The sequence below is a fragment of the Mastomys coucha genome, unplaced genomic scaffold (genome assembly GCF_008632895.1).
Source record: "Mastomys coucha isolate ucsf_1 unplaced genomic scaffold, UCSF_Mcou_1 pScaffold15, whole genome shotgun sequence".
Taxonomy (NCBI): Eukaryota; Metazoa; Chordata; class Mammalia; order Rodentia; family Muridae; genus Mastomys; species Mastomys coucha.
The window spans coordinates 43,069,668-43,095,235 of NW_022196897.1; positions in this window are offsets into that span (position 1 = coordinate 43,069,668).

Consider the following 25,568-nt stretch of genomic DNA (forward strand, 5'->3'; position numbering starts at 1 on the left):
ATATACTCTGAGGTTTGTTCTGTACCAAACAATCCATAGCTCCTGTAGAAAATGAGGATGATAGAGTTGCTGGTTGTATACTCATGAATTATTTCTTATAACCAACCACAAAACAAAATGTATGCTTCACTGTCTCCTCTTATGGCTACAGTATTTCAACCCCCTAGACTGTGGACTTTGTATAAAGCACAGGCTAAGAAACGAACTTGAAATACTTCATTATAGCCAATCGAAGTCATGCAATAGAATTTTAGTGAAGAGTTATCATGTCTCATCTCATAATATTTTTATATAATTATGCTATTAAATATATCACTCAGGTGAATTGTTGGAAATTCTGAAAACTTTATTGAATGGTGAAAGTTTAACATGCCACCATATTTAAAATCTTCCAATTCCATTAAAGCTCAGCTTCTTTCCTAGCATAATGATTATATCTCTTCTCTCATTTGATCATGCTCAACAGCAGTATGAATATAGTGAATCATTGAGTGCACCTACTATTTCAGATGTTTCCTCCATTATCACATGTATTACTATGTGCTATGCCACCTTCTTTTTTAGTAATATAAAATTAGTTCATTGTTCTCATTAATTTTTAAGCATGACATCCCTTGTGAGTTTTCCAGCTCCATGAAACATGGCATAGTTTCACATAGGTTCATAAAGGAAACACAGACTAGGACTACAGTGTTATATATAATCAAGCCAAAGAACACAAGGAGTTTTTCAAAAGGCAATATTCAAGAAAATTTTTCATTAATAACATACATAATAGCCATCTGTAAGAAACACATATTTAACTTTAAGATTACTCTTTGTAATACTTTACAGATTATAGAAAACCTTGGAAAGGAATATAACTATACATATAACCAATAAAAAAGAAGACAAAAAACTTCTATTAGCTAACCACTTCCTATCACACTAGGCTTAGAGCTTAACAGATATGGTATCTCCCTCTTATGTACAATAGTTGGATGAATAATGCTTGAATTACTGCACTTTATAGTAGAATGTTTGCTCAAAGAGCTAAATATGCAAATTTAACTCCTACACATTTATAATTTCTCTGTGCAATATCCTATGGCCAATTTGTGATACCTTATGGACAAAACAATATTGAATAATGCCTTTTAACAGCTATAAACTGTAATATTTAAAAATTCTTATATAAATATATATATATATGTATATTCTTCTGATGTAAACTTTTCTTAAATGATCTTTTTATTTGTGACTTATTATTTCAAATCTTATATATAAAGCAAAAAAATAGAACATGGATATCTAAGCAATATTAAAATTTGGCATTAAGTAATATTGCACAATGTAGTAGTGAATTTCATAGCTTAAGTGTAATAAATCCAGGGTACAAATTACTGAATTTTTTATAACCTAACATAATTTTTATATAAAGATCATCCCTAATACTTAGATTTTATGTTTGTATATTACCTATAGCCCACAAGTAATTTCTTCCATTTAGAAGTCATAAGAAAAATAGAGTATACAGAGTAATAGGTAAAGTACCAACCCAACTGAAAATATACACAGTTTGCTCCCCTTATAAAAACAAAGGCTTGTGGTTCAATTCAGTCGTTAATTATTCAAAGGTAATATCATTCACATTAGATATGAACTCAAGGCATCAAACATAACTCTAAACAACTATACAATAAAATATTGCCCACACTATGAGGATCATTCATATCTTAAGTGATCATTACACAAAAGGCACATGCTCACATAATATTAAAGGTTAACATGACTTTTGATTTATATATGAAGTTTTAAACAAGATGAAGTCTACAAAATTATTCACCATATCTGACTTTATTTTGAAAGTTTTGTTGCTTCTTGAGTGTAAAACTTGTTTACAGTTTATTGCTCATGTGAGTGTACATGATGGTTTCAATGAAGGCTGGAAGAGGAACAGGAAAATGATAAAGCTGGAGTTAGAGAAAAGTTTGAGTTGTGATGGCAATCGAATTGGTGTTCTTCTAGAACTCCAAGTTCTCCTAACCACTGAGCCATCTCCAGCACCTTGACTGTAACACACTAGGACACTGAGTGACTATTAAAGATATCTGTACTATTTTTTTCTTAATTTTTTATTGGTTATTCCATTCATGTACATTTCAAATGTTATCCCTTTCTCAGTTTCCCCTCCACAAACTCCCATCTCATCCCCAATCCCCGTCCTATAATGAGGGTGCTCCCTCACTCATCTACCCACTTCTGCCTCACCATGTTAGCATTCCCCTATTCTGGGGCATTGAGCCTTCACAGGATCAAGGGCCTCCCTTCCCATTGATACCTGATACTGCCATCCTCTGCTACATATGCAACTGGAGTCGTGGGTCCCTCCATGTGGACTCTTTGGTTGGTGGTTTAGTTCCTAGGAGCTCTAGGGATAGGAGTCTGGCTTCCTATGTAGTTGCAAACCCCTTCAGCTCTGTTCCACTCTCTGTGCCTGTATTTCCTTTTTACAGGAACAATTCTGGGTTAGAATTTTTAAGATGGATGGGTGTCCCCTTCCTCAACCAGGGACTGTACCTAACCTCTTAATATGCTATCTATGGGTTCTTTCTGCCCTTTGTTGGGTATTGCAGCTAATGTTAACCATGTTGGGTGCTGGAAGCCTCTTTCTTTCCTGGCATCTGGGACTTTCTAGTGGCTACCACCAGTTCCCAATTCTCCATTCTGCACAATTCAGTTCAATTTCCTGACACTCTGTAGATCTGACCTGTCTCTTCCCACACCCAATCATGCTCCACGATATTTTCTTCTCCCCCTCCTCTCTTTTTTCCAAGTCTCTCCTACCATTTACTACTTCCCATGATTCTTTTGTTCCCTCTTCTAAGTAGAACTGAAGCCTCCACATTTTGGTTTTACTTGTTGAGCTTCATATGGTCTGTGAGTTATATTGTGGCTATAATGAACTTTTTTGCCTAATATCCACTTATTAGTGAGTATATACCATGTGTGTTAATTTGTGATTGGGTTACCTCACTCAGAATGTGTTTGGGTTTTTTTTTGTTTGTTTGTTTGTTTGTTTGTTTTTTATGTTTCTTTTTTTTTTTTTTTTTTTTTTTTTTTTTTTTTTTTTTTTTTTTTTTTTTTTTTTTTTTTTTTTTTTTGGTTTTTGGTTTTTGGTTTTTAGATACAGGGCTTTTCTGTGTAGCTCTGGTTGTCCTGGAACTCACTCTGTAGACCATCCTGGCCGAAAACTCAGAAACACACCTGCCTCTGCCTCCCAAGTGCTGGAATTAAAGGCATGTGCCACCACTCCCCAGGCTGGATGATCTTTTCTAGTTCCATCCATTTGCCTAAGAACTTCATGAAATCATTGCTTTTAATAGCTGAGTAGTCCAATTTTCTGTACCTATTCCTCTACTGAGGGACATCTGGTTTTTTTTGTTTTCCAGATTCTGGCTATTGTAAATAAGGGTGCTATGAATATTGTGGAGCATGTGTCCTTGTTATATATTGGAGCATCTTTTGGGTATATACCCAGGAGTAGTATAGCTGGGTCCTCAAATAGTACTATGTCCAATTTCCTGAGGAACTGCCAGACTGATTTCAAGAGTGGTTGCACCAACTTGCTATCCCACCATTTTAATATATGCTCCTCAGTTTTATTTTTTATAGTCTTCTATTTAAAACTTATGCTATCCTTTAGGTATATCTTTATTCTGTCTCTTATTTATTAAAATTCTACTCATCTTTGAATGAAATATTAGTGTTTATAGTTGTGTGACTTTTTTATGTGACTAAAGAAATTATAGCTTATAATAGTTCCTTTTTCTCTTAAGAGTCATTGAATTAGTTATGGTTTTGTCATATAGTGAATTATAGACTTAATAGTTGACAGATACTTAAAACATTTCTGTTCATACCCCATCCATAACTTAGTGTTTACAAACAAGACCATGGTTAGAACAGACTCTTCAATTTAAGAACCAGTCATTGGTACAACTGTTCTCACTACCAGAACAATCAAGATTCCTGTGCTGAAAGTATCTCTAATTCTAAAAAGCAGGCAACAGATTTAAGAGTTCACATAAATACCCTAGGATTAGTTCTTCAGGGTATTCAGGGTAATGACTAACAGACTTTAAGAAAGTAATAACTCGTAATTGGAATCTAATTTTCATTAGGTGACAAGCAGGAAGATGAAATGAAATGACAAACAGGAAGATGTATAAGATCTACAATAGATATGTCCACAGATCTTCTGTAACTCCCCCTAAAATCCAGAATGCATCTACTTACCAGCTCATAAATATGCTCACTGACCAGAAAGTTTTCCCAAAATTCCATGTACATAGGTCTCATTGGGAACTTCATTATATAGACAAGATTGAGTAAATAAAAGTCCAGATGAAATAATCCAATCTCTAGACTGACCTCAGAATAGACTGGCTCAAAAATGCAAAATGTAATTCTGAATTTAGTCTTCTGTTATTCAGGTGCATTATCTAAAATGGTATTGAAGGGCTCTTGAATTATGGTTGGATGGACAGACAGATAGATAGATAAATAGATAGATGATAGATTATACATATATATATATATATATATATACATCAAATAGATATGAAAGAAATATTCAGCAAGAAAATTGGCATTATGAAGAAAGAGAGAGGGAGAGAAGAAAGGAAAGAAACAAAAAAGAAAGAAACAAAGAAAACAGGAGGGGGCTAAAGAATGAATTCCATTAATTAAAAAGGAGAATCACAAAAACAGTGACTCAAACAGAAGACAGGATATCATGGATAGATGATGGGTTAAGGGACTTCAGAAAACAATAATGAAATAAATGATCATAAAACATGAACACAATTTGCAAAACAAATCATGTCATGATACACACAAACCTTAAGAATATATTGTATAACGTGTGTAGCATGAAATATTAAAAATGATCAACCCTCAATCTCTCCTACCCTGCTAGACCACGCTCTTGCTCTAGTGCGGGTACTGCCCATCCACATCACTATGCCCTGACAGGGTCCTTTTATTTTCTCCAAGCTAGCAAGATCATCTCGCTTACATGCAATGCCCCACACACCCCACAATCAGTCATTTAGTGCCTAGTTACCCAGTAGAAACATGACTCTTAAGGCTTAATTATCCAATCAGGTTTATATATCAATAAGACCACAATTTACAAGATGCAAATACAATAATTTCAGAGCAAAATGATAAAGATAATGCTTTATTCCAATCACTCTAACCTTGTGAAGACCTTATCTACTTGAGGCTATTTAAAACCACGAAGGGTCTGTATCGCCTTCCTGTTCATAGGCCTCCATGTTGATTCTCCAGCTTCTCTCCTCTGATGTCTGACCTCCCTCACTCCTAAACTTCTAGCTCCACCTCCTTATTCCTGTCCAATCACAGACCTGTCACTGCCCTAATGTGATTGGACAGAGAAAATGCTGCAACAGATGTGAATGTAAATAGAGGAAAAACTGGTCAATAAAGTTAGAACAAAAAAATTCCAAATGTAAGGAAAACCTGGACATTCAATTTAAGAGGCAATGAGAAGTCCAAAGAGACAAGGAGAAAAGGACAGCTTGAATGTATACCATCATTAAACTCTTAAAACTTTAGGGCATTGAGAAGCCCCAATAGACAGCAAGAAAAGGACAGCTTGAGAATATATACCATCATTAAAATCTTAAAACTGAAGGACAAAGAAAAAATATTAAAGGCTGCATAAAAAGTAGATTTATAAAGTTAGTCATCACAACTGCCTCGGATCTTCAACAGCATCAGAGATATCAGAGCAGATTTTTATGTAGATCTCCATAGATCCTTCATTTGATTACCCAACCCTTGCTTTCTCTTACTCAATGCCCGCCTTGTTTAAACTTTTCTGATTGACTTTATTTCACATATATTAGTCTTTGTATCCTCACTTAAAGCTTATTCTGTCAAGGTATTCTTTCTAATATCTGGTTTCCAAATCCACATCAAGTAAAATGAAGGGCACATGAGAGAGAATATGTGGTCGTCTATTTAGGACCTCATATGTAAAATCATGTAGTTCGCAAGGAAGATTGCTTTGAAGTCTTTTCCTAATGGTATACTTTCAATACTGTTCTCTTTGCTAATTCCAGCTAAGACAGTCAAACACTGAATAGAAGTAATAGAAGTAGAGAATGTGAATACCTTCAATCTGTTTATGACATAAACAGAAATGCTTTTACTTTTTCTTCACTGAGCAGAATGGTGTTTTGGTGTTATAAACAGACCTTGTTATATTGACATATGCTCCTTCTTCCCTAGCTTCTCATGCTTTAGTCATTAAGGGATGCTGAGTTTAATCAAATGGCCATTTCTGTGTCTTTGAAGATCAACATATAACTTCTGTCTTTCAATACATTCATGTAATAAATTATATTTAATTTTACCCATGCTGATTAACCTTTGCATTGCAGGAATCAAGCCAATATTGTCATGATATATAATTTTTATGATGTCACCTTGAAATTTATTTGAAAGTATGGCAATTGAAAAACTTTGCATATCTATCAGGGTAATATTGGGCTTATAAAATACTTGAAATTTTTTCATCTATTTTATGAGATAAAATGAATTGTATTGGTGTTGATCTTTGTAGTTCTAAAAGAATTCTACAATGAAATTATCTGGTTTTAAGATTTTTATAGTTGAGAGATGTCTTATTATTATGTCAATTGCATTAGTAATAGGTATGTTTAAATTATTTATTATGTCATCTCTTATTTTGGGAATGCCACATTCATCTATAAATTCATCACTCTCATTTAGGTTTTCCAATTTAGTGGAGTTTGCGTTTTTTAAAAGGTATCCACATAATTTTCTGAGATTCACAATATATGTTCTAATACTTTTTATATTGTGAAGGTTTGAATAGGTTGGCTCCCATAGATTAATATGTTTCAATACTTTACCATAGGAAGTGGCACTATCAGGAGATGTATCCTTGTGGGAATAAGTGTGTCAATGTGTAGGCAGGCTTTAAGGTTTCCTATGCTTAACCTTTGCCCAGTATGGAATTCTAGTCTCCTCTTGGCTGCCTTCAGATCAAGATGGAGAATTCTCAACTCTTTCTCCAGCAACATATGTGCTTGTAGTCTGCACATGATTCCTGCCATGCTTATAATGGACTGACCTCTGAAACTATAAGCCAGATACAATTAAATGTTTTTTTAAGCTTTGACTTGGACATGGTATCTCTTCACATCAATGAAACTATAACTGAGACATGCATTCAATCTTGTGAATTTAAAATGTTTTGTACCCTTTGGTTAATTGGTTATTTTTGTCAACATTGTTAATGTTTTTTCTCTCTCAAAGAGGAAAAACATTTTGTTAATTCTTTATAAATTTTAGTTTTATTTAATTAATTTCTGTACCAAGTTTAATTCTTTCTTCCCATCTACTGCTTGAGATTTGTTTTTTGCTATTTATTTATGTGAGTAACTATGTCACCATTTGACTTTTCTGTTTGTTTGTTTATTCTGTATTTTTTGAGACAGGATTAAACACTTAGGGCTTGGAGTTTTCCATGTAAGAGCTGCCATCTTTGTGTTCTAGAATTAAATATATTGGGATTTTTGTCTTCATTCATTTCTGTGTAATTTTTATTTCCTTCTTGAATTTTGTATTGACCAAACCTATCATTAAATACTTGATTTTTCATTTTGTTTTGTGTTTTGATATGTTTTGTGGTTAGTTAGGCTGTATAGAAATACTTCTCACATATAATTCATCAGTTTGGAACAACTATCTTCTCCTGAGATGGTAGCAAGTAAAGTTCCCTCAAAGCCCTCTTTTCATATTTTTACATTTACTTCACTTTAAGAAGTCATTACTTTATATAGCAATAATAAATAAAGAACAAATAATGAACTTAAGAGGATGTTAGGGAGAAACCCAGGTAAATTTGGAAAGAAATAGTGTGGATCAGAATGTTGTAAATAAAATAGTCAGCATAAAATTGTTCTGCTAGCTCATCCATTGGGGTCCTTGAGGTCAGTCCGATGCTGGGCTGTGAGCAAGGACAAAAAATGGTGGTAACTGAGTAGGAGATGTATGTTTTCATTCCTACTTTTTTCCAGTTGCTGTTTAAGTAATTTATTTTGTGTCTGAAGCTCCACATCTTCTTCTTTCACTAGTGACTAATCACTCATCTCTTTCACTTTTTTATTCAGAGAGTGGTTTTGTTTTTGTTCCAAAAACTGGGATTTGACAGACTCTAGCTCCAGCTCAACTTCTTTCATAAGCTTTACAGATTTATTGAGCTCTTTCTTTGTTGATTTAATAACTGTGAGCACCTCTTGCAAATGAATAGCTGTTACTTTATTCTTTCTTCCCTCTACTAGGAGTTTATTTGTTCTAATAATGTAGCTATCCTTTAGTTCTAGTTGGGACTTTAGAGGTTCAGTTTTGAGTTTCTAATCATAGGTCTCTTTAGTATTTTTTAGCTTCTGTTCCCATCTTCGATGTGCCTCAGCCTCACTATTATTTTCCTCTTCTTGGAGCTTCTGGGTCAATTCAAAAGCTTCGAATGATTCCTTCACCTCTACTTCTCTACCTCTAAGAAAACCTATATCATTTAGTAGAAGCAGTCTTTGAGCATAAGTTTCTTTTGTTTCACTCTCTTGGTGCTTTCTAATTTTTTCCAGAGTGTTATTTTCCTGAGAAGTAAGATTTTCATTTTTTTGCTTGACAAGTTCTTTCAAATGTATTCCATAACTTGGCCAGTTCCTTTTCATTCTTTCTTTTCTCTTCCATCTTATCTTTTGTTATTTCAGATTCATTAACATATTTCAGCTGTTGACACATTTCTACCTGAAGCTGGTGTTGTATTTCTCTTGCATTCATTTAACTTTGTCTCTAAAGATTCTAGCTTGGGATGGAAGGAACAGCATCGGCACATTGATCATCAATAAGCTGAAATTTCTCTTCTAGGGACATAAGTAAATATTAGCCAAAAGCTCAGAATTCTCAAGATACAATTCACAGACTACATGAAGCTCAAAAAGGAAGACCAAAGTGTGGATGCTTCAGTCCTTCTTAGAAGGGGAAACAAAATACTCACAGGAAGAAATATAGAGACATAGTGTGGAGCAGAGACTGCAGGAAAGGCCATCCAGAGTCTATCACACCTTGTGATCCATCACATACAGTCATCAAAAGCAGACAGTATTGTGGATACCAAGAAATGCATGCTGACAGGAGCCTGATATAGCTGTCTCCTGAGGGGCTCTGCCAGAGCCTGACACATACAGAGGCAGACCAACCATTGGACTGAGTACGGAGTCCCTAATGGAGGAGTTAGAGAATGGATTTAAGGAGTTGAAGGGGTTTGCAACTCCATAGGAAGAACAACAATATCAACCAACCAGGCCCCCCAGACCTCCCAGGGACTAAACCACCAACCAAAGAGTATACATGGAGCAACCCATGGCTCCAGCTGCATATGTAACAGAGGATGACCTTGTCAGGCATCAGTGGGAGGAGAAGACCTTGGTTCTATGAAGGTTTGAAACCCCAGTACAGGGGAATGTAAGGGTAGGGATGCAGGAGTGGATGGTTTGGAGGGGAGCACCCTCAAAGAAACGGGGTGGGGGGAGGAATGGTGGTTTCCACAGGGGAAACTGGGAAAAAGGAAAACATTTGAAATGTAAACAAAATATCCACTAAAAGAAAAGAAAACAAAAGAAGCAACTATTAGTAAGTCATTTCCTTAGATGAAATGAATGGAGTCTTCATTTCTCCACTCAATACAGGTTTCATCGATTCATGAATTAGTTGGTTTTGGAGTTGTATCTTAAGTGTGTCCAGCATCCCTCAAACCCTAAACATCTTGTAAAGTTTTGTGCGGTTCATATAATATTTGAGGAACATGGTGGATGGCCAAACACACTTGCCACAGGTTGGCATGCTGTCCATAATTTATGAACATAAAAATAATTTATTGAACTATAATAAAACAAAACCACATTTGATAAAGTAATACATGGAAATTAAAGCTTGAAAATAAAACTATAGTTTATAATATAAGGATAAAAATGAATACAGAGCTTACAAAAAGAAGCACCAAATGATAATTTGAATTATTTCCTAGAAGTCATTGGTCAACTGTTTCCTACTTATGTTATGTTAATATTGAACATAGCCATCTACATATTGAATACTAGAAGTTTTAGAGTGAACAAAATCTACCTTGCTTTGGATTTTGTAACATGAGAGAGGCATATTACTGAGACATATAAACGGCACAAAATGTCCTATACGTGCTGGTTCAAGGGTGCTGAAATGAATAAAAAGACTCCCACTGGACAAAATTATGTTCTTCAAGTTTTTTTGACTAGCAGGTAGAGACTCATGTCTATATCTAAATCACAATCAGTATCTGAATTCAAGGGTACTTGGTTTTATTTGGAAGTAAAAATAATCCATAACACCAAGGACTACGTTGTTCTTCACTAGAAGACATTAGATTCCTACATGATTACATGTCCCAATACTTTAAAAATAATCAGGCCAGTTGCAAGTATTTATGAGTAACTGGGTTAAGAAAATGTGAGCATTCATAAATGGGTACTGAAAATAAAATGAGTCTAAAATAATTCAGAAATTTAAGTAAAGTTGAGGAAAGTTACTATTGACTTATGTTTTTCTACAGTTTTGTTTCCTCAGTTATAGTTCTTATACATATAATATTTTAGGAAAGTGGTCAATGAAAGAGCATACTTTTTTTTCCTAAGTTATACATTGCCAGGTGAAATTTAAAGAAGAGAAATGTGACATGGTGTCTTCTAATAAAATCTAAAGAGTCTTGCCTGACTTTCACACATTGCTTTGAATTTGAGTTACATCCTATAATTAACTCCAAGGGGAATAAATTGTAATTCTCACTGATAAACCATCTTTCAGTATTTCTGCATATATTTTGGGTATGTCTTCATTTAATAAAGCTAATTGGTCTCTGTGGGAAATACAAAAGTGTGTTTTAAGGATGTTTACTCAGTGTACTAGGACATTTTTTGTATACTATTAATATGAGAAATAAATACATATTAAGCATATGTAAAATCATTCCTGAAATTTATGTAGCAAAATGTGTTACATGAGGTCTATTTACAGTCTATTTTGTGAAACAAATATTGCACTTTTTCAGATAACTAACCATATCTCTAAGGATTATAATTTCATATAATAATTTAAAAATAAATATCTTAATTTTTAAAATAATTTAAATACTCATTAGAATAACACAGACTGTGTTTGGTAAACTAACTGTATCTCTAAGCATTATAAATTCATTCAATAATTTAAAAATAACTATCTTAATTTTTAAGCTAATTTAAATACTATAATAATAGTGTATTTTGTAAGTGGAAAAAAGCTAATTCTACATAAATAACTTAGAGAATTTACAGCCATTTAAAATGTATATTTATTTGCAAATAGTTGTATGTTCTCTAGTAACCTTACAGATATAAAGAACCTTCTTTAGAAAATGTAAACTATATCATACCATAAAAGTTAAATAATGCTAGAGGTAGTAGACTATACACAGTGTGGGTATGCTCATGTGGGAGAAATGAGATGTACCGCTTGAATGGCTCTGTTATGTAGAAGAATTTGTCAATGATGTCAATGGCAATAATAACATATAATATTAAAAACACATTGGAGATGTATTATTTGGGACTTGGCTCCACAACTCTGTGTTTTGATCAATTTGTTTTTTTCTGCAATGGTATATGACCATTATAAAAATAACTTTACTTGATGAAGAGTAAGGACTATACTTCTTTGTTGGTATGAGGATAAATATTTAAAATATAGTTAGGGATTATGGTGGTTTAGTAAATTGGTGATTATAGGTTCTTCTTCAAGATCTATGACTTCACTAGCCCAGGAAAATTGCCTAGGTTTCAGTACCAGCCATGGTTTCTCTTTTGGTCAACAGATCTTAATTCTAATTAGAAAAAGACTGGTTACTACCACAGTATATGCACTGTGAATTTATACCACAACTGTACCCTTAGATTTATCCCGTGGTGCATTTCATTATCATGGTTGATAGGCATCATAGTTGAGTGGGACTGCTAGGTGTTTTCTCTCCTTTGAATGTTTCTACATGGTGCCTTTGTGTGTGCATGCTAGTTTTCAGAGGGGAGGATCAAATCTGGAGCTGGAGAAATAAATTTACATGAGGAGGAATACACTAATTGTTTATCCAATACTAAATGATAGCCTCAAAATCACGCATACAAGCATTATAAATGAATATGTTGTAGTGATATATTTAAAAACATACACAAACACTACACACATATGCACACATACATATGTAACAACAATTAAAGAAAAGTAGACTATGAAATTGGAAACAACCAAGAGAGATGGGTTCAGGCAAGGGATTGGAGAAAGAAAAGAGGAGGATGAAATGAAGTGATCATATTATAATACTAAAAACAAAATATATTTTAATAGTACATTATGTATTTTACACATTTTATTAATAATAATTTTTAAGTTTTATTGAAGAGAGAAACCTAGACAGATTAATAAGAAAAAGCTATTATTTTGAAAGTATATTATGCTATCAAGGTAAGACCCCCAAGAACAAACTGGTAAGTGGTTTCAAAATGAATCTCAAGAGTAAATTTGAAAAATAGAAAGTGAAAACCATAGGAAGCCATGAAATAAAGAATATTTTAAGAGACCAACTGAGTCAGAGAAATGACAAATAATAATAATATTAATAATTTAAAAGAATAAATTAGTTGGGGAAATGACAAATACTCACAGCATTGAGCCTAGCAGTGAGCCTAGAAAGTGCATTGGCTGACTGTGTAGTCTAAGTAACTAGAGAGAATGAGGGAACTAGTCCTGCTTTCACACATCTGAGAAAGATCATTTCCTGTTGTCAAAATGTGTTGTTTTGTATAAAATTACTACAATAAATCAACCATAATAATGTATTTTAAAATTTCATTTCTAATGTTTAGTGTAGTGTTCAAATGCAAGAGAGAGAGATACAAAGATACAGAGATAGATATAGAGAAGAAGAGAGAGAAAACATAGATATAGATATATACTGTTCAAATGTAACATATATAAAACAAGCTATTACAAATGAATATTAAAAGAAAATTAATTCACATTTTTGGATAAAACATGTTGATGTTCATCTGAGAGAATCAACGCATATTTACTGAATGTTTCTTAGATAAAAGGAATTTTTTATTGGTTATTTTATTTATTTACATTTCAAATGTTATTCCCCTTCCCAGTTTCCCCTCCATAACCCCCTATCCAATCTTCTCACCCTTGCTTCTATGAGGGTGCTGCCCCACTCACCTACCCACACCTGTCTCATCATCCTAGCATTCCCTATGCTGGGGCATCAGGCCTACACATGATCAAGGGCCTCTCCTCTCATTGATGCCAGATAAGGCCATCTTCTGCTACATATGAAGCAGGAGCTATGGGTCCCTCCATATGTATTCTTTGGTTGGTGATTTAGTCCCTGGGAGCTCTGGGGTGTCTGGTTGGTTGATACTGTTCTTCTTCCTACAGGGATGCAAGTCCATTCAGATCCTTTAGTCCTTCCCCTAACTTCCTCATTGAGGTCCCCTTGCTCAGTCCAATGGTTGGATGCAAGCATCTGCATCTCTATTGGTAAGGCTCTAGTAGAGCCTCTCAGGAGACTGCTATATCAATTTCCTGTCAGCAAGCACTTCTTGGCATCACCAATAGTTACTGGGCTTGGTAACTGCATATGGGATAAATCCCCAGGTGGGACAGTATCTGAATGGCCTTTCCTTTGTTTCTGTACTTCCTTTGGACAAGAACAATTCTGGGTTAAAATTTTGAGATAGGTGAGTGTCCCCTACCTCAGGCAGAGGCAGTGCCTAATCTCTCCATATAGTCTCTACAAGTTCTCTCACCACTTTGTTGGGTATTTCAACTAATGTCACCCTGTTCTGTCCTGGCAGCCTCTTGCTTTCCTGGAATCTGGAAATTTTTGTTGCTTACCCCATTCCTCATGCCCCATTGCTACACACCTATATTTAATTTCCTGACCCTCTGTACATCTCCCCCATCTCTTCCCACACCTGATCTTGCCACCCATTTTTTCCTCTCCCCATCCTCTCTTCCTCCCAAGTCTGTCCCACCCTCTACCTCCCACGATTATTTTGTTCCCCCTTCTAAGTAGGACTGAAGCATTCATACTTTGGTCTTTTTTCCTCTTGAACTTCGTATAGGCTGTAAGTTTATTGTGGATATTCTGAGCTTTTTTCCTAATATCCACTTATCAGTGAGTGTACGCCATGTGTGTTCTTTTGTGACTGGGTTGTCCCACTCATGACAATATTTTCTAGTTCCATCCATTTGACTAAGAATTTCATGAAGTCATTGTTTTTAATATCTGAGTAGTACTCTATTGTGTAAATGAGTTACATTTTCTGTAACAATTCCTCTGTTAAGGGACATCAAGGTTGTTTCAAACTTCTGGCTAGTATAAATAAGGCTGCTATGAACATAGTGGAGCAAATCCTTGTTATATGTTGGGACATCTTTTGGTTATTTGTCCAAGAAAGGTATAGCTGGGTCCTGAGGTAGTGCTATGTCCGACTTCCATAGGAACTGCCAGACTGATTTCCAGAGTGTTTACACCAACTTGCAATACCAGCAGCAATGGAGGAGTGTCCTTCATTCTCCATATCCTCATCTACTGTCATCTGTATTTTTGATCTTAGACATTCTGAATGGTGTCAAATGGAATCTCAGGTTCATTTTGATTTGCATTTTTCTGATAACTAAGGAGTAATCTTAATTGATGACACTATCAATTAAACTACTTCTGTGAGACATCCATTCACTCTATTTGAAACACACATCAACATTAATCTGAACTTTGCTCAGAAAGCATTCTTAACTAAAGACCTGTGGGATAACAAATGCTATATGGGAGGTGCTAAGCTATGTTTTAGTTAGATAGCATCTTATTTACAGTCTATGGTCTTCTTGAAAAACAAAAACAAAAACCTTTCAGGGTCTCAATGAGGTTAGCAGCCTTACAGCATAATATAGTGTTTGTCTTTGCTCATTTTTGACAGGCAAGAATAGGCTCCTCCAAAATCCTCAATAGCGGAATAACTAGAAAGGGTATTGGAACAGATTTGAGAGAACAAACACAGAATAAAGCCAGGCAACACACAGGTGCTTTTGAAGTATAACTGGGAGCTGCCTGTCCCTGCCATAGCTGGAGATGGCCTCTGGGGCTTTGCTAAGGTACAAAATGGACAAAATTCTGGGTTTGATAGCAACAATCCCTCAGTGTAGTCACATTCTTGACTTTTTATTAAAAGGATTAGCAGAGAGAACTGGTTCTCAGTTTTTCTAACTATTAGGGTAGCATTACTAATTTTCTGTAGATCTAAATGCAGATTTGTTTTGTGCTAGGAAAATGGGATCATTCATGAAAACTTTTAATTATTCTGGACTATTACTTCATTAGTTTTAACTTCTTGGAGGATTCATTATTTAATACTTGAGACACTGTTTTACTACACTTCATTTAATTTGATTATAAAATGAGATAGATATTCAGTATTGATTTTAGGGACGTGTGTAATTTCTATACTTTATTAATTCTAAACCCCAAAGGATGATGCCCAACTAATCTAAATTAATTATTTATACTATTGTCATTATTTCAAGATGGAAGGAACAATTTAGAAAAGTCATAAGTGAGCTTAATAGGGTTGCCAGAGGAAAATATTACAAGTGGTATGCACTATTGAGCAAAAAAATTCTTTTCAAGACAAGAGACTCATACCAAAGTATAAACACAGTCTGACTCCTCTTCACCATAGGCTAAACTAACCTTATTTCCTTTTCAGTTTCTGTTTGCTACTACCAATTTCTGACACTCCCTGAGGTGTCTATTACTGTATTATTCATCTCTCCCCTCATCTTTATATCTTATAGCTGCTAGAAATTTTTTATCTTTACATGGTCATTGTTTTGCAAGAATAAAACTCAGACATAGCTTAGGGACCTAATTATTTCATCTGTAAGGAACATATTGCCAAATAATGTTATATTCACAAGTAATGGGAAATAGAAGCTAGGAATATGATAGATCGCAAAGTCAATGGGATACTTCATGAGTAGGAGAGAGAAAAGAGGTAAGAAATTATGACATTATATTATTATATTTTAGAGTAATTTTTGAAAGTCAAATTATATCATATATATGACATATATGTCATATACACATGCATATATATTTATAAATATATAAATATAACATTCTTATTCTTTATAATATTCCTTGCAGTTATGTATTTGTGATCACTACTTTGTATTGGGTAACCAATGGGTGTTTTCTCTAAGAAACACTATTTACTCTAATCTAAACATCCCTTAATTGCTTGTAGTTCTTGTCTAGAGTTGGGCCCCATGAGTTGTCCCTCTTAAATATTTTCTTGACTATTTGTGTCATCGCTGTTCAGATTTTAGGGAGCTATTGTGGTGAAATCTCATGGGTATATCTCCTCTAACATTTGTAGGAGATGGAATCTCATAACAAACTTCCTCTTCCTCTTGCTCTTACAATCTTCCTGCTCCTCTTTTCCAATGATCACTGGCTCTTAGGTACAGTAATTGTATTTTATTTGTATAATTTATAACCCGGCACTACACTGACATGGATTTTCTGGTTTCTTTGGAAATTCAGTTGTGTCATGTGATATTTTTCTGATGCTATCTTAGAAGTCACTTGAGGTTGTTCTGGAAGCTATCTGTGAGAGTATGTTTTGCTGAAATAGACACATGAGGGCATATGATGATTATCTGGAGTGGAAGCTTGAGACATTGCATGATGTTTAGGAAGAATCAAATATAACCTCACAAGCAGTGAGAAGAGGCTTTTGCATTTCTACACCTCCTAACACTTTGAAGGTCTTCATTAACCATGCAACACATTGCTGGTCTTCACTTCATAGAGAGGAATTGACCAAAGAACTTCTCATGGTATTCCAGCTGACTCTTGCTGCTTCCATTGTCTCATGAAAAATCAGCAGAATATTTTAGTTTTTGCCAGATTGAGCCACTGCTACTAATATGTTTGGCATTTGTTATTGAAGTAGACTGCTGATATACTAACAATAAATATTGGAATCATCCCAAAGAACTATTTCTGAACAGGTTCCCCAACCCCCTTATCCTATTAAACATCTTTCTCCCCTACTTTTGCTCAATGGAGTAAGTGTGACCTTGTTGGAGGAAGTGTATTACTGTGGGTGTGGGCTTTAAGAAACTCCTCCTAGCAGCCTTGAATACAGTCTTCTTCTAGCAGCCATCAGATGAAGTTGAAGAATTCTTAGCTCCTTTTGTACCATATCTGCCTGGATGCTGCCATGCTCCCAGCTCAATGATAATAGACTGAACCTCCTAACCAGTAAGCCAGCCCCAATTAAATGTTGTCCCTATAAGAGTTGCCTTGGTAGTTTTGTCTGTTACAGCAGTAAAACCCTCACTAAGACAATAATTAAAGTAGGTTTTGAAAAATATAAGCCTACCACACTGTCTCTCTTCTATACATTCTTATCACTTATGGTTTTCTTAACAATCTATGCCTTTTGAAAAGAGAAATTTCCTTAATGAGTTGTAATGTCAGTAAATATGGAGATAAATATTTAGAATTCAGTTAAGAATTATGTGGGGTCAGTAAAGTGGCAGTGTAGATTCTCCTCTAACATTCATGATTTCTTTATTCTAGGTACTTGGCTAAGTTTCTAGTACCAGTAGTTGTAAAGAAGTAAATTCAGGACATAAATATGAAAGTCTCCAAAGCAAGTAAAATGATTAGTATCTTACTTAGGGTCTGTAGTGGTTTGAATGAGAATGTCCCCCATAGGCTCATATATTTACATGCTTAGTTCACAGTTGATGGGCATGTTGGAATGACTCAGAGTGGTGGCCATGTTGAAGTAGGTATGACCTTGTTGGAGAGTGTCACTGAAATGAAGTTTCAGAAGCCTAGGCCTGTCTCAGTGTTTTCTCTCTCACTGCCATCTCTCTGTGGATCATCACTTCAAAGCTACCAGCTACTTCTCTAGCTCCATCTCTGCATGTATGCCACCATGCTACGTATGATGATGATAATGAATTAACCTTCTGAAACTGGAAGCAAGCCCCAACAAAATGTTTCCTTTTATAACAGTTGTCTTGTTCTTGGTGTCTCTTCAAAGAAAAAATAAATTAATTTAGACAGGATTACTATTTTTGTGATGAAACAGCATAACCAAAAACAACATGGGGAAGGAAGTTTGGCTTATGCTTAGAACTCACTCTTCATAACGGAAGGAAGCTAGGACAGGAACTCAAGCAGGGAAGAACCCTGGAGACAGGAGATGAGGCAGACTATGGAAAAGTATGATTTACTGGCTTGCTCTGCAGTGGCCTGTTCATCAATATTTCTTATAGAACTCAGAAATAGTCTGCCAGAGGTGGCCCCAACCACAATGGACTGAGCCCCCCCACATTAATCATTAATTAAGAAATGTCTCCAAGAGGATGTCCCCATACCCTCACATCCCCCATACCCCAACAGGCCTCCCCATTCACTGGGAGTTAGGTACATCCTCTCTCACTGAGGCTAGATCAGGCAATCCTCTGCTGTATACATGTCAGGAGCCTTAGACCACCTGGTAAATGCTGTCTGGTTGGTGGTTCAGTGTCTGAGAGATTTGGGGGTTCCAGGTTTGCTGAGGCAGCTAGTCTTCCTATGGGTCACCCTTCTCCTCAAATTCTTCCAGCCTTTCTCTAATTCAACCACAGGGGTCCTCTACTTCAGAACATGGATTAAGTATAAGTATATACTTCTGCCTTAGTCAGCTTCTTGTTGGGCCTCTTGAAGAGCAGCCACACAAGGCTCCTAACTGTAAGTATACTATATGTTAGTCCTTAGTGTTTCCCTATGAGGTCGATCAACAGTAGGGCCATTCACTAGACCTCTTTTCCCTCTATCTCTTCTCCATTTTTGTCCCTGAAGTTCTTTTAGACAGGAACAATTTTGAGTTAGAGTTTTGGACTGTGAGATGACAACTCCATCCCTCCATTTGATGCCCTGTCTTTATATTGGAGGTGAATTCTCCCCACTGTTGGGCATATCATCTAAGGTCCCTCCCTTGGAGTCATGATAGTCTCTCACCTCCAAGGTCTGTAGTACATTCTAAATGGTCACCTCACCTCCAAACTCCCAAGGTTGTATGTTTCCATTCATTCTGCATGCCCTTTGGACTTCACTCTTGTTGCCCTCTCCTAATACCTGATCACGTTCCCCTTTTCCCTCCCCTGTTGCCTCTCCCACCCATGTCCCTCACTCACTCTGCCCTCTGATTTTTTCCCTCCCAAGTGGGATTGAAGCATCCTCACTTGGGCCCTTTGGCTTGTTAGCCTTCTTAAGTTCTGTAGGGCATTCTGTGATTTTCTGGCTATTATCCACTTACTAGTGAGTACATGCTATGCACATCCTTCAGATCTGAATTCTGTCACTTGATCTGGATGATATCATCCTGAGTGAGGTAACCCAATCACAAAACAACACACATTTCATGTACTCACTGATAAGTGGATATTAGCCCAGAAGCTCAGAATGCCCAAGCTACAGTCCACAAACCACATAAAACTCAAGAAGAAGAAAGAGCAAAGTGTGGATACTTCGATCCTTCTTAGAAGGGGGAACAAAATACCCATGGAAAGAGTTACAGGAATGAAGTGTGGAGCAAAGACTGAAGGAATGACAATCCAGAGACTGCCCCATCTGGGGATGCAGCCCATATTCAATCATCAAACCCAGATACTATTATTGATGCCAACAAGTACTTGCTGACAGGAGCCTGATATAGCTGTCTCCAGAGAGGCTCTGCCAGTGCCTGATAAATACAGAAGTGGATGCTCACAGTCATCCATTGGAGTAAGTACAAGGTCCACAATGAATGAACTAGAAAGTGGACCTAAGGAACTGAAGGGGATTGCACTCCATAAGAGGAACAACAATATGAACAACCCGTACTCCCAGAGCTCCCAGGGACTAAACCACCAACCAAAGAGTACACATGGTGGGACTCATGGCTCCAGCTGCATATGTAGTAGAGGATGGCATAGTTGTTTATCAATAGGAGGAGAGGTCCTTTGTCCTGTGAAGGGTCTATGCCCCAGTGTCACAGAATGCCAGGGTCAGGAACCTGGAGAGGGTGGGTTGGTAAGCAGGGGTAGTTGGGAGGTAATAGGGTATATTTCAGAGTAGAAACTGGGAAAAGGAAGAACATTTGAAATGTAAATAAAGAAAATATGTAATTAAAAAAATCTTTAAGTTTTCCAACATTCCTACCAGTAACCCTTAAGGTCCCCAAGAAGATGATGGGGTTCTGTAACAACGAATTCACCTGGATGGTAGTAATTCTAACCACTGGGAAAAACTTCAGTAGGTATCTTATACTGCCAGGTTCTTTGCAAACTGTGTACACCTTTTGGTTGACTGCGGTGTTCTACCTATGCAGGATTGCTACTAAACTGATACATACCATCCAAAGTAAAGATTTAGACTACAAACTGCTTATGACATTCAAATTGATGAATTCATAGGAGATTGACACGCACATTTTACAGAACTTTGATCTCAAAAATACTTAATCTTAAAACTGCCAAATACAACCATGTTGGACAATGTGGAAAGCATGGAAGAATTAGCATTATTATTTTTAATATTTTTACTGTGTTAGAGTTAAAATATTTCTAATTGTTTACATAAAGAATGAGAAATATTGCAAGATGTTTATTCACACTGTGAATCCTGAGATTATGTTATTTACTGAAAAAAACTTTATATTTGTGGTGTGGCTCAGCCCTAGCACACACCTTTAATCCAAGAGTTTTCTGTTTATTGTAAACAGAATTAAATGAAGTCAACCATAGGTCAAGAAGCAGAACAAGCAACGAGTTGACAGGGAGTGAACATAGGAAGAAAACAGAGAGTAAGAGGAAGTCAGGAGGACTGACAGAAAGACCCATAGAAAGTAGAAAACAGGGACACTCAGTTTGAAGGGTTTGAGATGATGTGGAGAGCCCCATTTTGAGACTTTAGTGTGGATAAAGGACAGATGTGTGCTTTCTCTGCCTCTCTGAGCTAACATGCTGGCTACTAAATCTTCATTGGTTAAATCAAATGACAAAAAGCTAGGAAGAAAGGAATCATGATTAACAATATAAACCAAAACCACACAAAAATGCCTAATACAACAATGAATAAAGTAAAAGAAATACCAACAATACAACCAACTGAACTATCAAATAGAAAAATAATAGAAACTAGGAAATCATCCTCTATAAGAACCTAAAAGAAAGTGACTTCAACAGCTACTTAAAATGTGAAGACTGCCTGAATTTTAAAAAAATTAATTATGCATTTTCTCCACAAAAGGCATTTAGCATTCCTTCAAAGGGAAAAAGGACAGTCAAAAGGCAAAATCAACTTTCCAAAAAAAGAGAAAATGTGAAGTAAAACTTACCAAAGTAAACATCAGAAAAAATAATATAAAAGAATGAATAGAAACTTCATCAAAGAGCTCAAGGAATTTACAGAAGATGTGATTAAATAAGTCAATGAACTGAAAGATGATAACAACAAATTCCTGAGTGATAGCTATATATATATTTCATATATATTTGTTTATATATATTTAGATATAATATATTCATACTATAAGTAGTATGAGTAAAATATTAAAGACAACATAGAATTTGAAAACTGAATTCAGTAAAGAGAAGAATAAATAAGATAATTAAGTTGAAATAAAGATATGTAGAGATTTTTAATCCAGCAACAATGCTGCTCTGATCACATTCAAAGACCTTCTAGGTCTGTGTAATCTGGTTGGAAAGCAGACATCTTCTATCCATTCTAGCTGGAATTATTTAGTATACACATTTAATCCTAAATAATGTCTTCTAATTAAGGGACAGACAAAGTGATGAATCAGGAAAGATTTGACAGAAGGAGTCAAAGGTAAAATATGAGCAACACTCAGGAGAAAAGATATTTAAGAGCAGCACAGGGATAATAAACTCAGTTCAATTCAGGGAGTTGGGAGTCAGTGTGTAGTTGTGAGAGGACAGGTAGCCAGAGCCAAGCTAGTTTCATGTCAGGTTGCAAACTGGCACTTTGGGGGAGTAGGCCTAAGTTTCTGTTTCCTAGAAAAGGAAAAGTCCAAAATAAGTCAATCCCAGGGAAAACTACCCTTCACAGGCAGACAATTACTAAGCTGCCCTACCGAATAGCCTGTGCCAACCTCACATGTAGTTGTAGAAACTGCCTGTCTTAGTTAGGGTTTCTATTCCTGCACAAACATCATGACCATGAAGCAAGTTGGGGAGGAAAGGGCTTATTCAGCTTACACTTCCATGTTGCTGTTCATCACCAAAGGAAGTCAGGACTGGAACTCAAGCAGGTCAGGAAGCAGGAGCTGATGCATGAAGGGATGTTCCTTCCTTGCTTGATTCCCCTGGCCTGCTCAGCCTGCTCTCTTATAGAACCCAAGACTTCCAGCTCAGGGATGGCACCACCCACAAGGGGCCCTACCCCCTTGATCACTAATTGAAAAAAGGCCCCACAGCTGGATCTCATGGAGGCACTTCCCCAACTGAAGCTCCCTTCTCTGTGATAACTCCAGTCTGTGTCAAGTTGACACACAAAAACAGCCAGTACACTCCCCAAACCCTAGCTTGAGCCAAGAATACTTAATCAGCAAAAGTCTCCAAAATCCCTCAGAGACTTAACTGATCACAAAGGCATTAATACCCCTGGAGATAGAGCCAACTATTTAAGGAGGAAAAAGGTAAATTCATTCACTCCTACCCTAACAAGCTTTAAATTGAGCCTGCAAACATACATCTGCCTTTAATACTGACATATGGTAGACTCCTGCATGCAGGTTTTCTAAAAAATAAATGCTCTTTGCTGTTGCATACTATTTTAGTCTGGGCTATCATTCTTCATGAATCATGGAGCCCTGTATTTGGGGGCTCACCTGGGATTTGCTGAAGATCCCTGACCTAAATAGTTAAGAACTTTTTTTCCCTTTTCTGGTTGGTAAGTCTAGGTGTCTGGCTGTCTATTATTTTGTCTGTCTCTGTGTTTCTATTTAGGGTTTAATCTGGAGGCCAAAAGGGGAAAAGTATATTTTGTCACCTGGTTAGGGATATGGAAGATCCACAACCCCAAGCCCATCTGAAAGAACTTGCTAGTTGTCATCTGACTTCTGAATCTGCTATGGATCCATGAGCCTTCCCTGTGCAGGAAGAGAAACGATCTGAAATAGTCTTCTGGCTTTATTTTCATTTTCCTGGGAATGTTATTGTATCTTTGTATGCATTCTTTTAATGATTTTTGTTTTCTTTTATAAGGTTTTTTTCTTTTATTCCTATGAGATAGGTACAGAGCACCCCCTGGAGTTGCAGAAGTCTCAAGTCTAGTTGTTTGTACCAGCAAACTAAACATCTTTTGCAGGAATGAATGGTCCATTTATAAATTAGGATGGCCTTAGGAAGGAACTTTTCATCTCCCCACAATCTACAAGATGAATGAAGGATGTTTTCTTGAGCCCAGGGACCACATGGGCCAAGTGCCATATATCACCACATGGCAATAACTGGTCAAGAAGTCCTCTGTTTGGTTGAAACCAATCCCCACCCTCCTTCCTCTAGAGGAGGATTGGCCTCAGCTCCTTACCTTGCTTTCTCCCTCTGTCCCTGGGGAGGATTTCAGTCCTCCTTATATTTCTCCTCTTGCTGCCACTGACCATGCTTAACCAGCACAGACAGAAAAAAGATCAGCCCTTGACTCCCCTGACTCTCCTGAGTGCACTGGTAGTCTATTGGGCCTATACTGCTCAGAGGTTTGACTTTACTCTGACTTTATCTCTCCAGTATGTGGAATCCCCAGATATACAGGTGAGACAGTTCACGGCATTTGAAGTTGCAAAGCCTTCCATTTTCAAAAAGATCATCAGCTCTTATAGGTCTTTTAGATTCAGTCATACAAACTGACCAGCCTTTCTGAGATGTCTGTCAGCAACTGCTCCAGGTCCTTTTCACAACAGAGGAAACAGAATCAAGAGAGATGCCCAGAAATTGCTTCTGGAAGCAAACGGACTGCCCACCCAAGTCCAGGCTGATATTGATGCAGCCTTCTACTTGGTTCCAACCAAACTTTGATTTTTTACACTAATGAAGGTAAGGAGAAGCTCAGGGTCTAGTGCCACATTTTGATATGGAGGTCTCCAAAAAGCCACTAAATTAGTTACAAATTTATCTAAGGTAAGCCAGGTGATTCAGAGAAAGAATGAGAGCTCAAGAGAATATCTAAAAAGACTTTTTGAAGCCTGTAGTAGGCTACACAAGACATATTACAGGAGCAGAGTCAGCTGGGTTACTGAATGTTTGCTAAGGAGGTCCAGCTTTGTCAACTTGAGCTCAACAACATACATACTCAAGGCAGGCCAATGCATGCTGTCAGATGCCTGAATACAGACAACCCTCAGTATCCTGGTCCCATCTACCCAAAAGTAAGTATAGGAATGTTTTGAGATCTGTAGGACTTTGTAGACTCTGAGTGCCAAGATATACTGAAATAGTACAGCCATTATATGAGGCTACAAGGGGACAGGAAGACAAACTAAAATGAACACCTGAAATGAATATGGCTTTTACAAATGTAAGAAAAGCCTTGCTGAAGGCATTGGCTCTGGCACTCCCCCAAATTCACAAACCATTCCACCTGTATGTGTATGAGAGAAAGGGGATAGCAAAAGAAGTTCTCACCCAAATTTTGGGACCATGAAAGAAACCAGTGGCTTATCAAAGAAGCAGGACTTGGTGGTGCAAGGTTGGCCAGACTTCCTCCAGATCATAACTGTCACTGCCTTGCTCGTCAAGGATGCTAACAAGATAACCATAGGACTGGAACTTACTATCACCACCATACATGCTATTGAGGGGACCCTCAAGCATACAACTAGCCAATGGTTGCCCGATGCTAGACTGGTAGAATTCTGGGCTCTACTTTTGAATCCTTCTTGCATAAGATATAACCCTTCATCTGCCCTAATCCCAGCTACACTGCTATCTGTCCTGTCCTCAGATATGATTGCTCTGTAGTGTGGGGGCATGTCCAGAATATCAGGTCAGACTTGACTGATATGTCCTGTCCAGCTACAGAATGGCATCTACTTCAGAGATGGGAACAGCTTCATCCAGTAGGAAACCAAGGATTGAGGGGTAAGGGTGATGGACTTGGCCTATGTTGTTTGGACAACTTCTCTGTCACCAGAAACATCAGCCCAAAAGTCTGAGCTGACAGCTTTAACTTAGGCTTTGAAGTTGGCAGAGGTGAATATAGTCAACATTTATACTGACAGCAAATATACTTTTGCCACAGCTCATAGGTCCATATATCAAGAGATAGGATTGTTCAG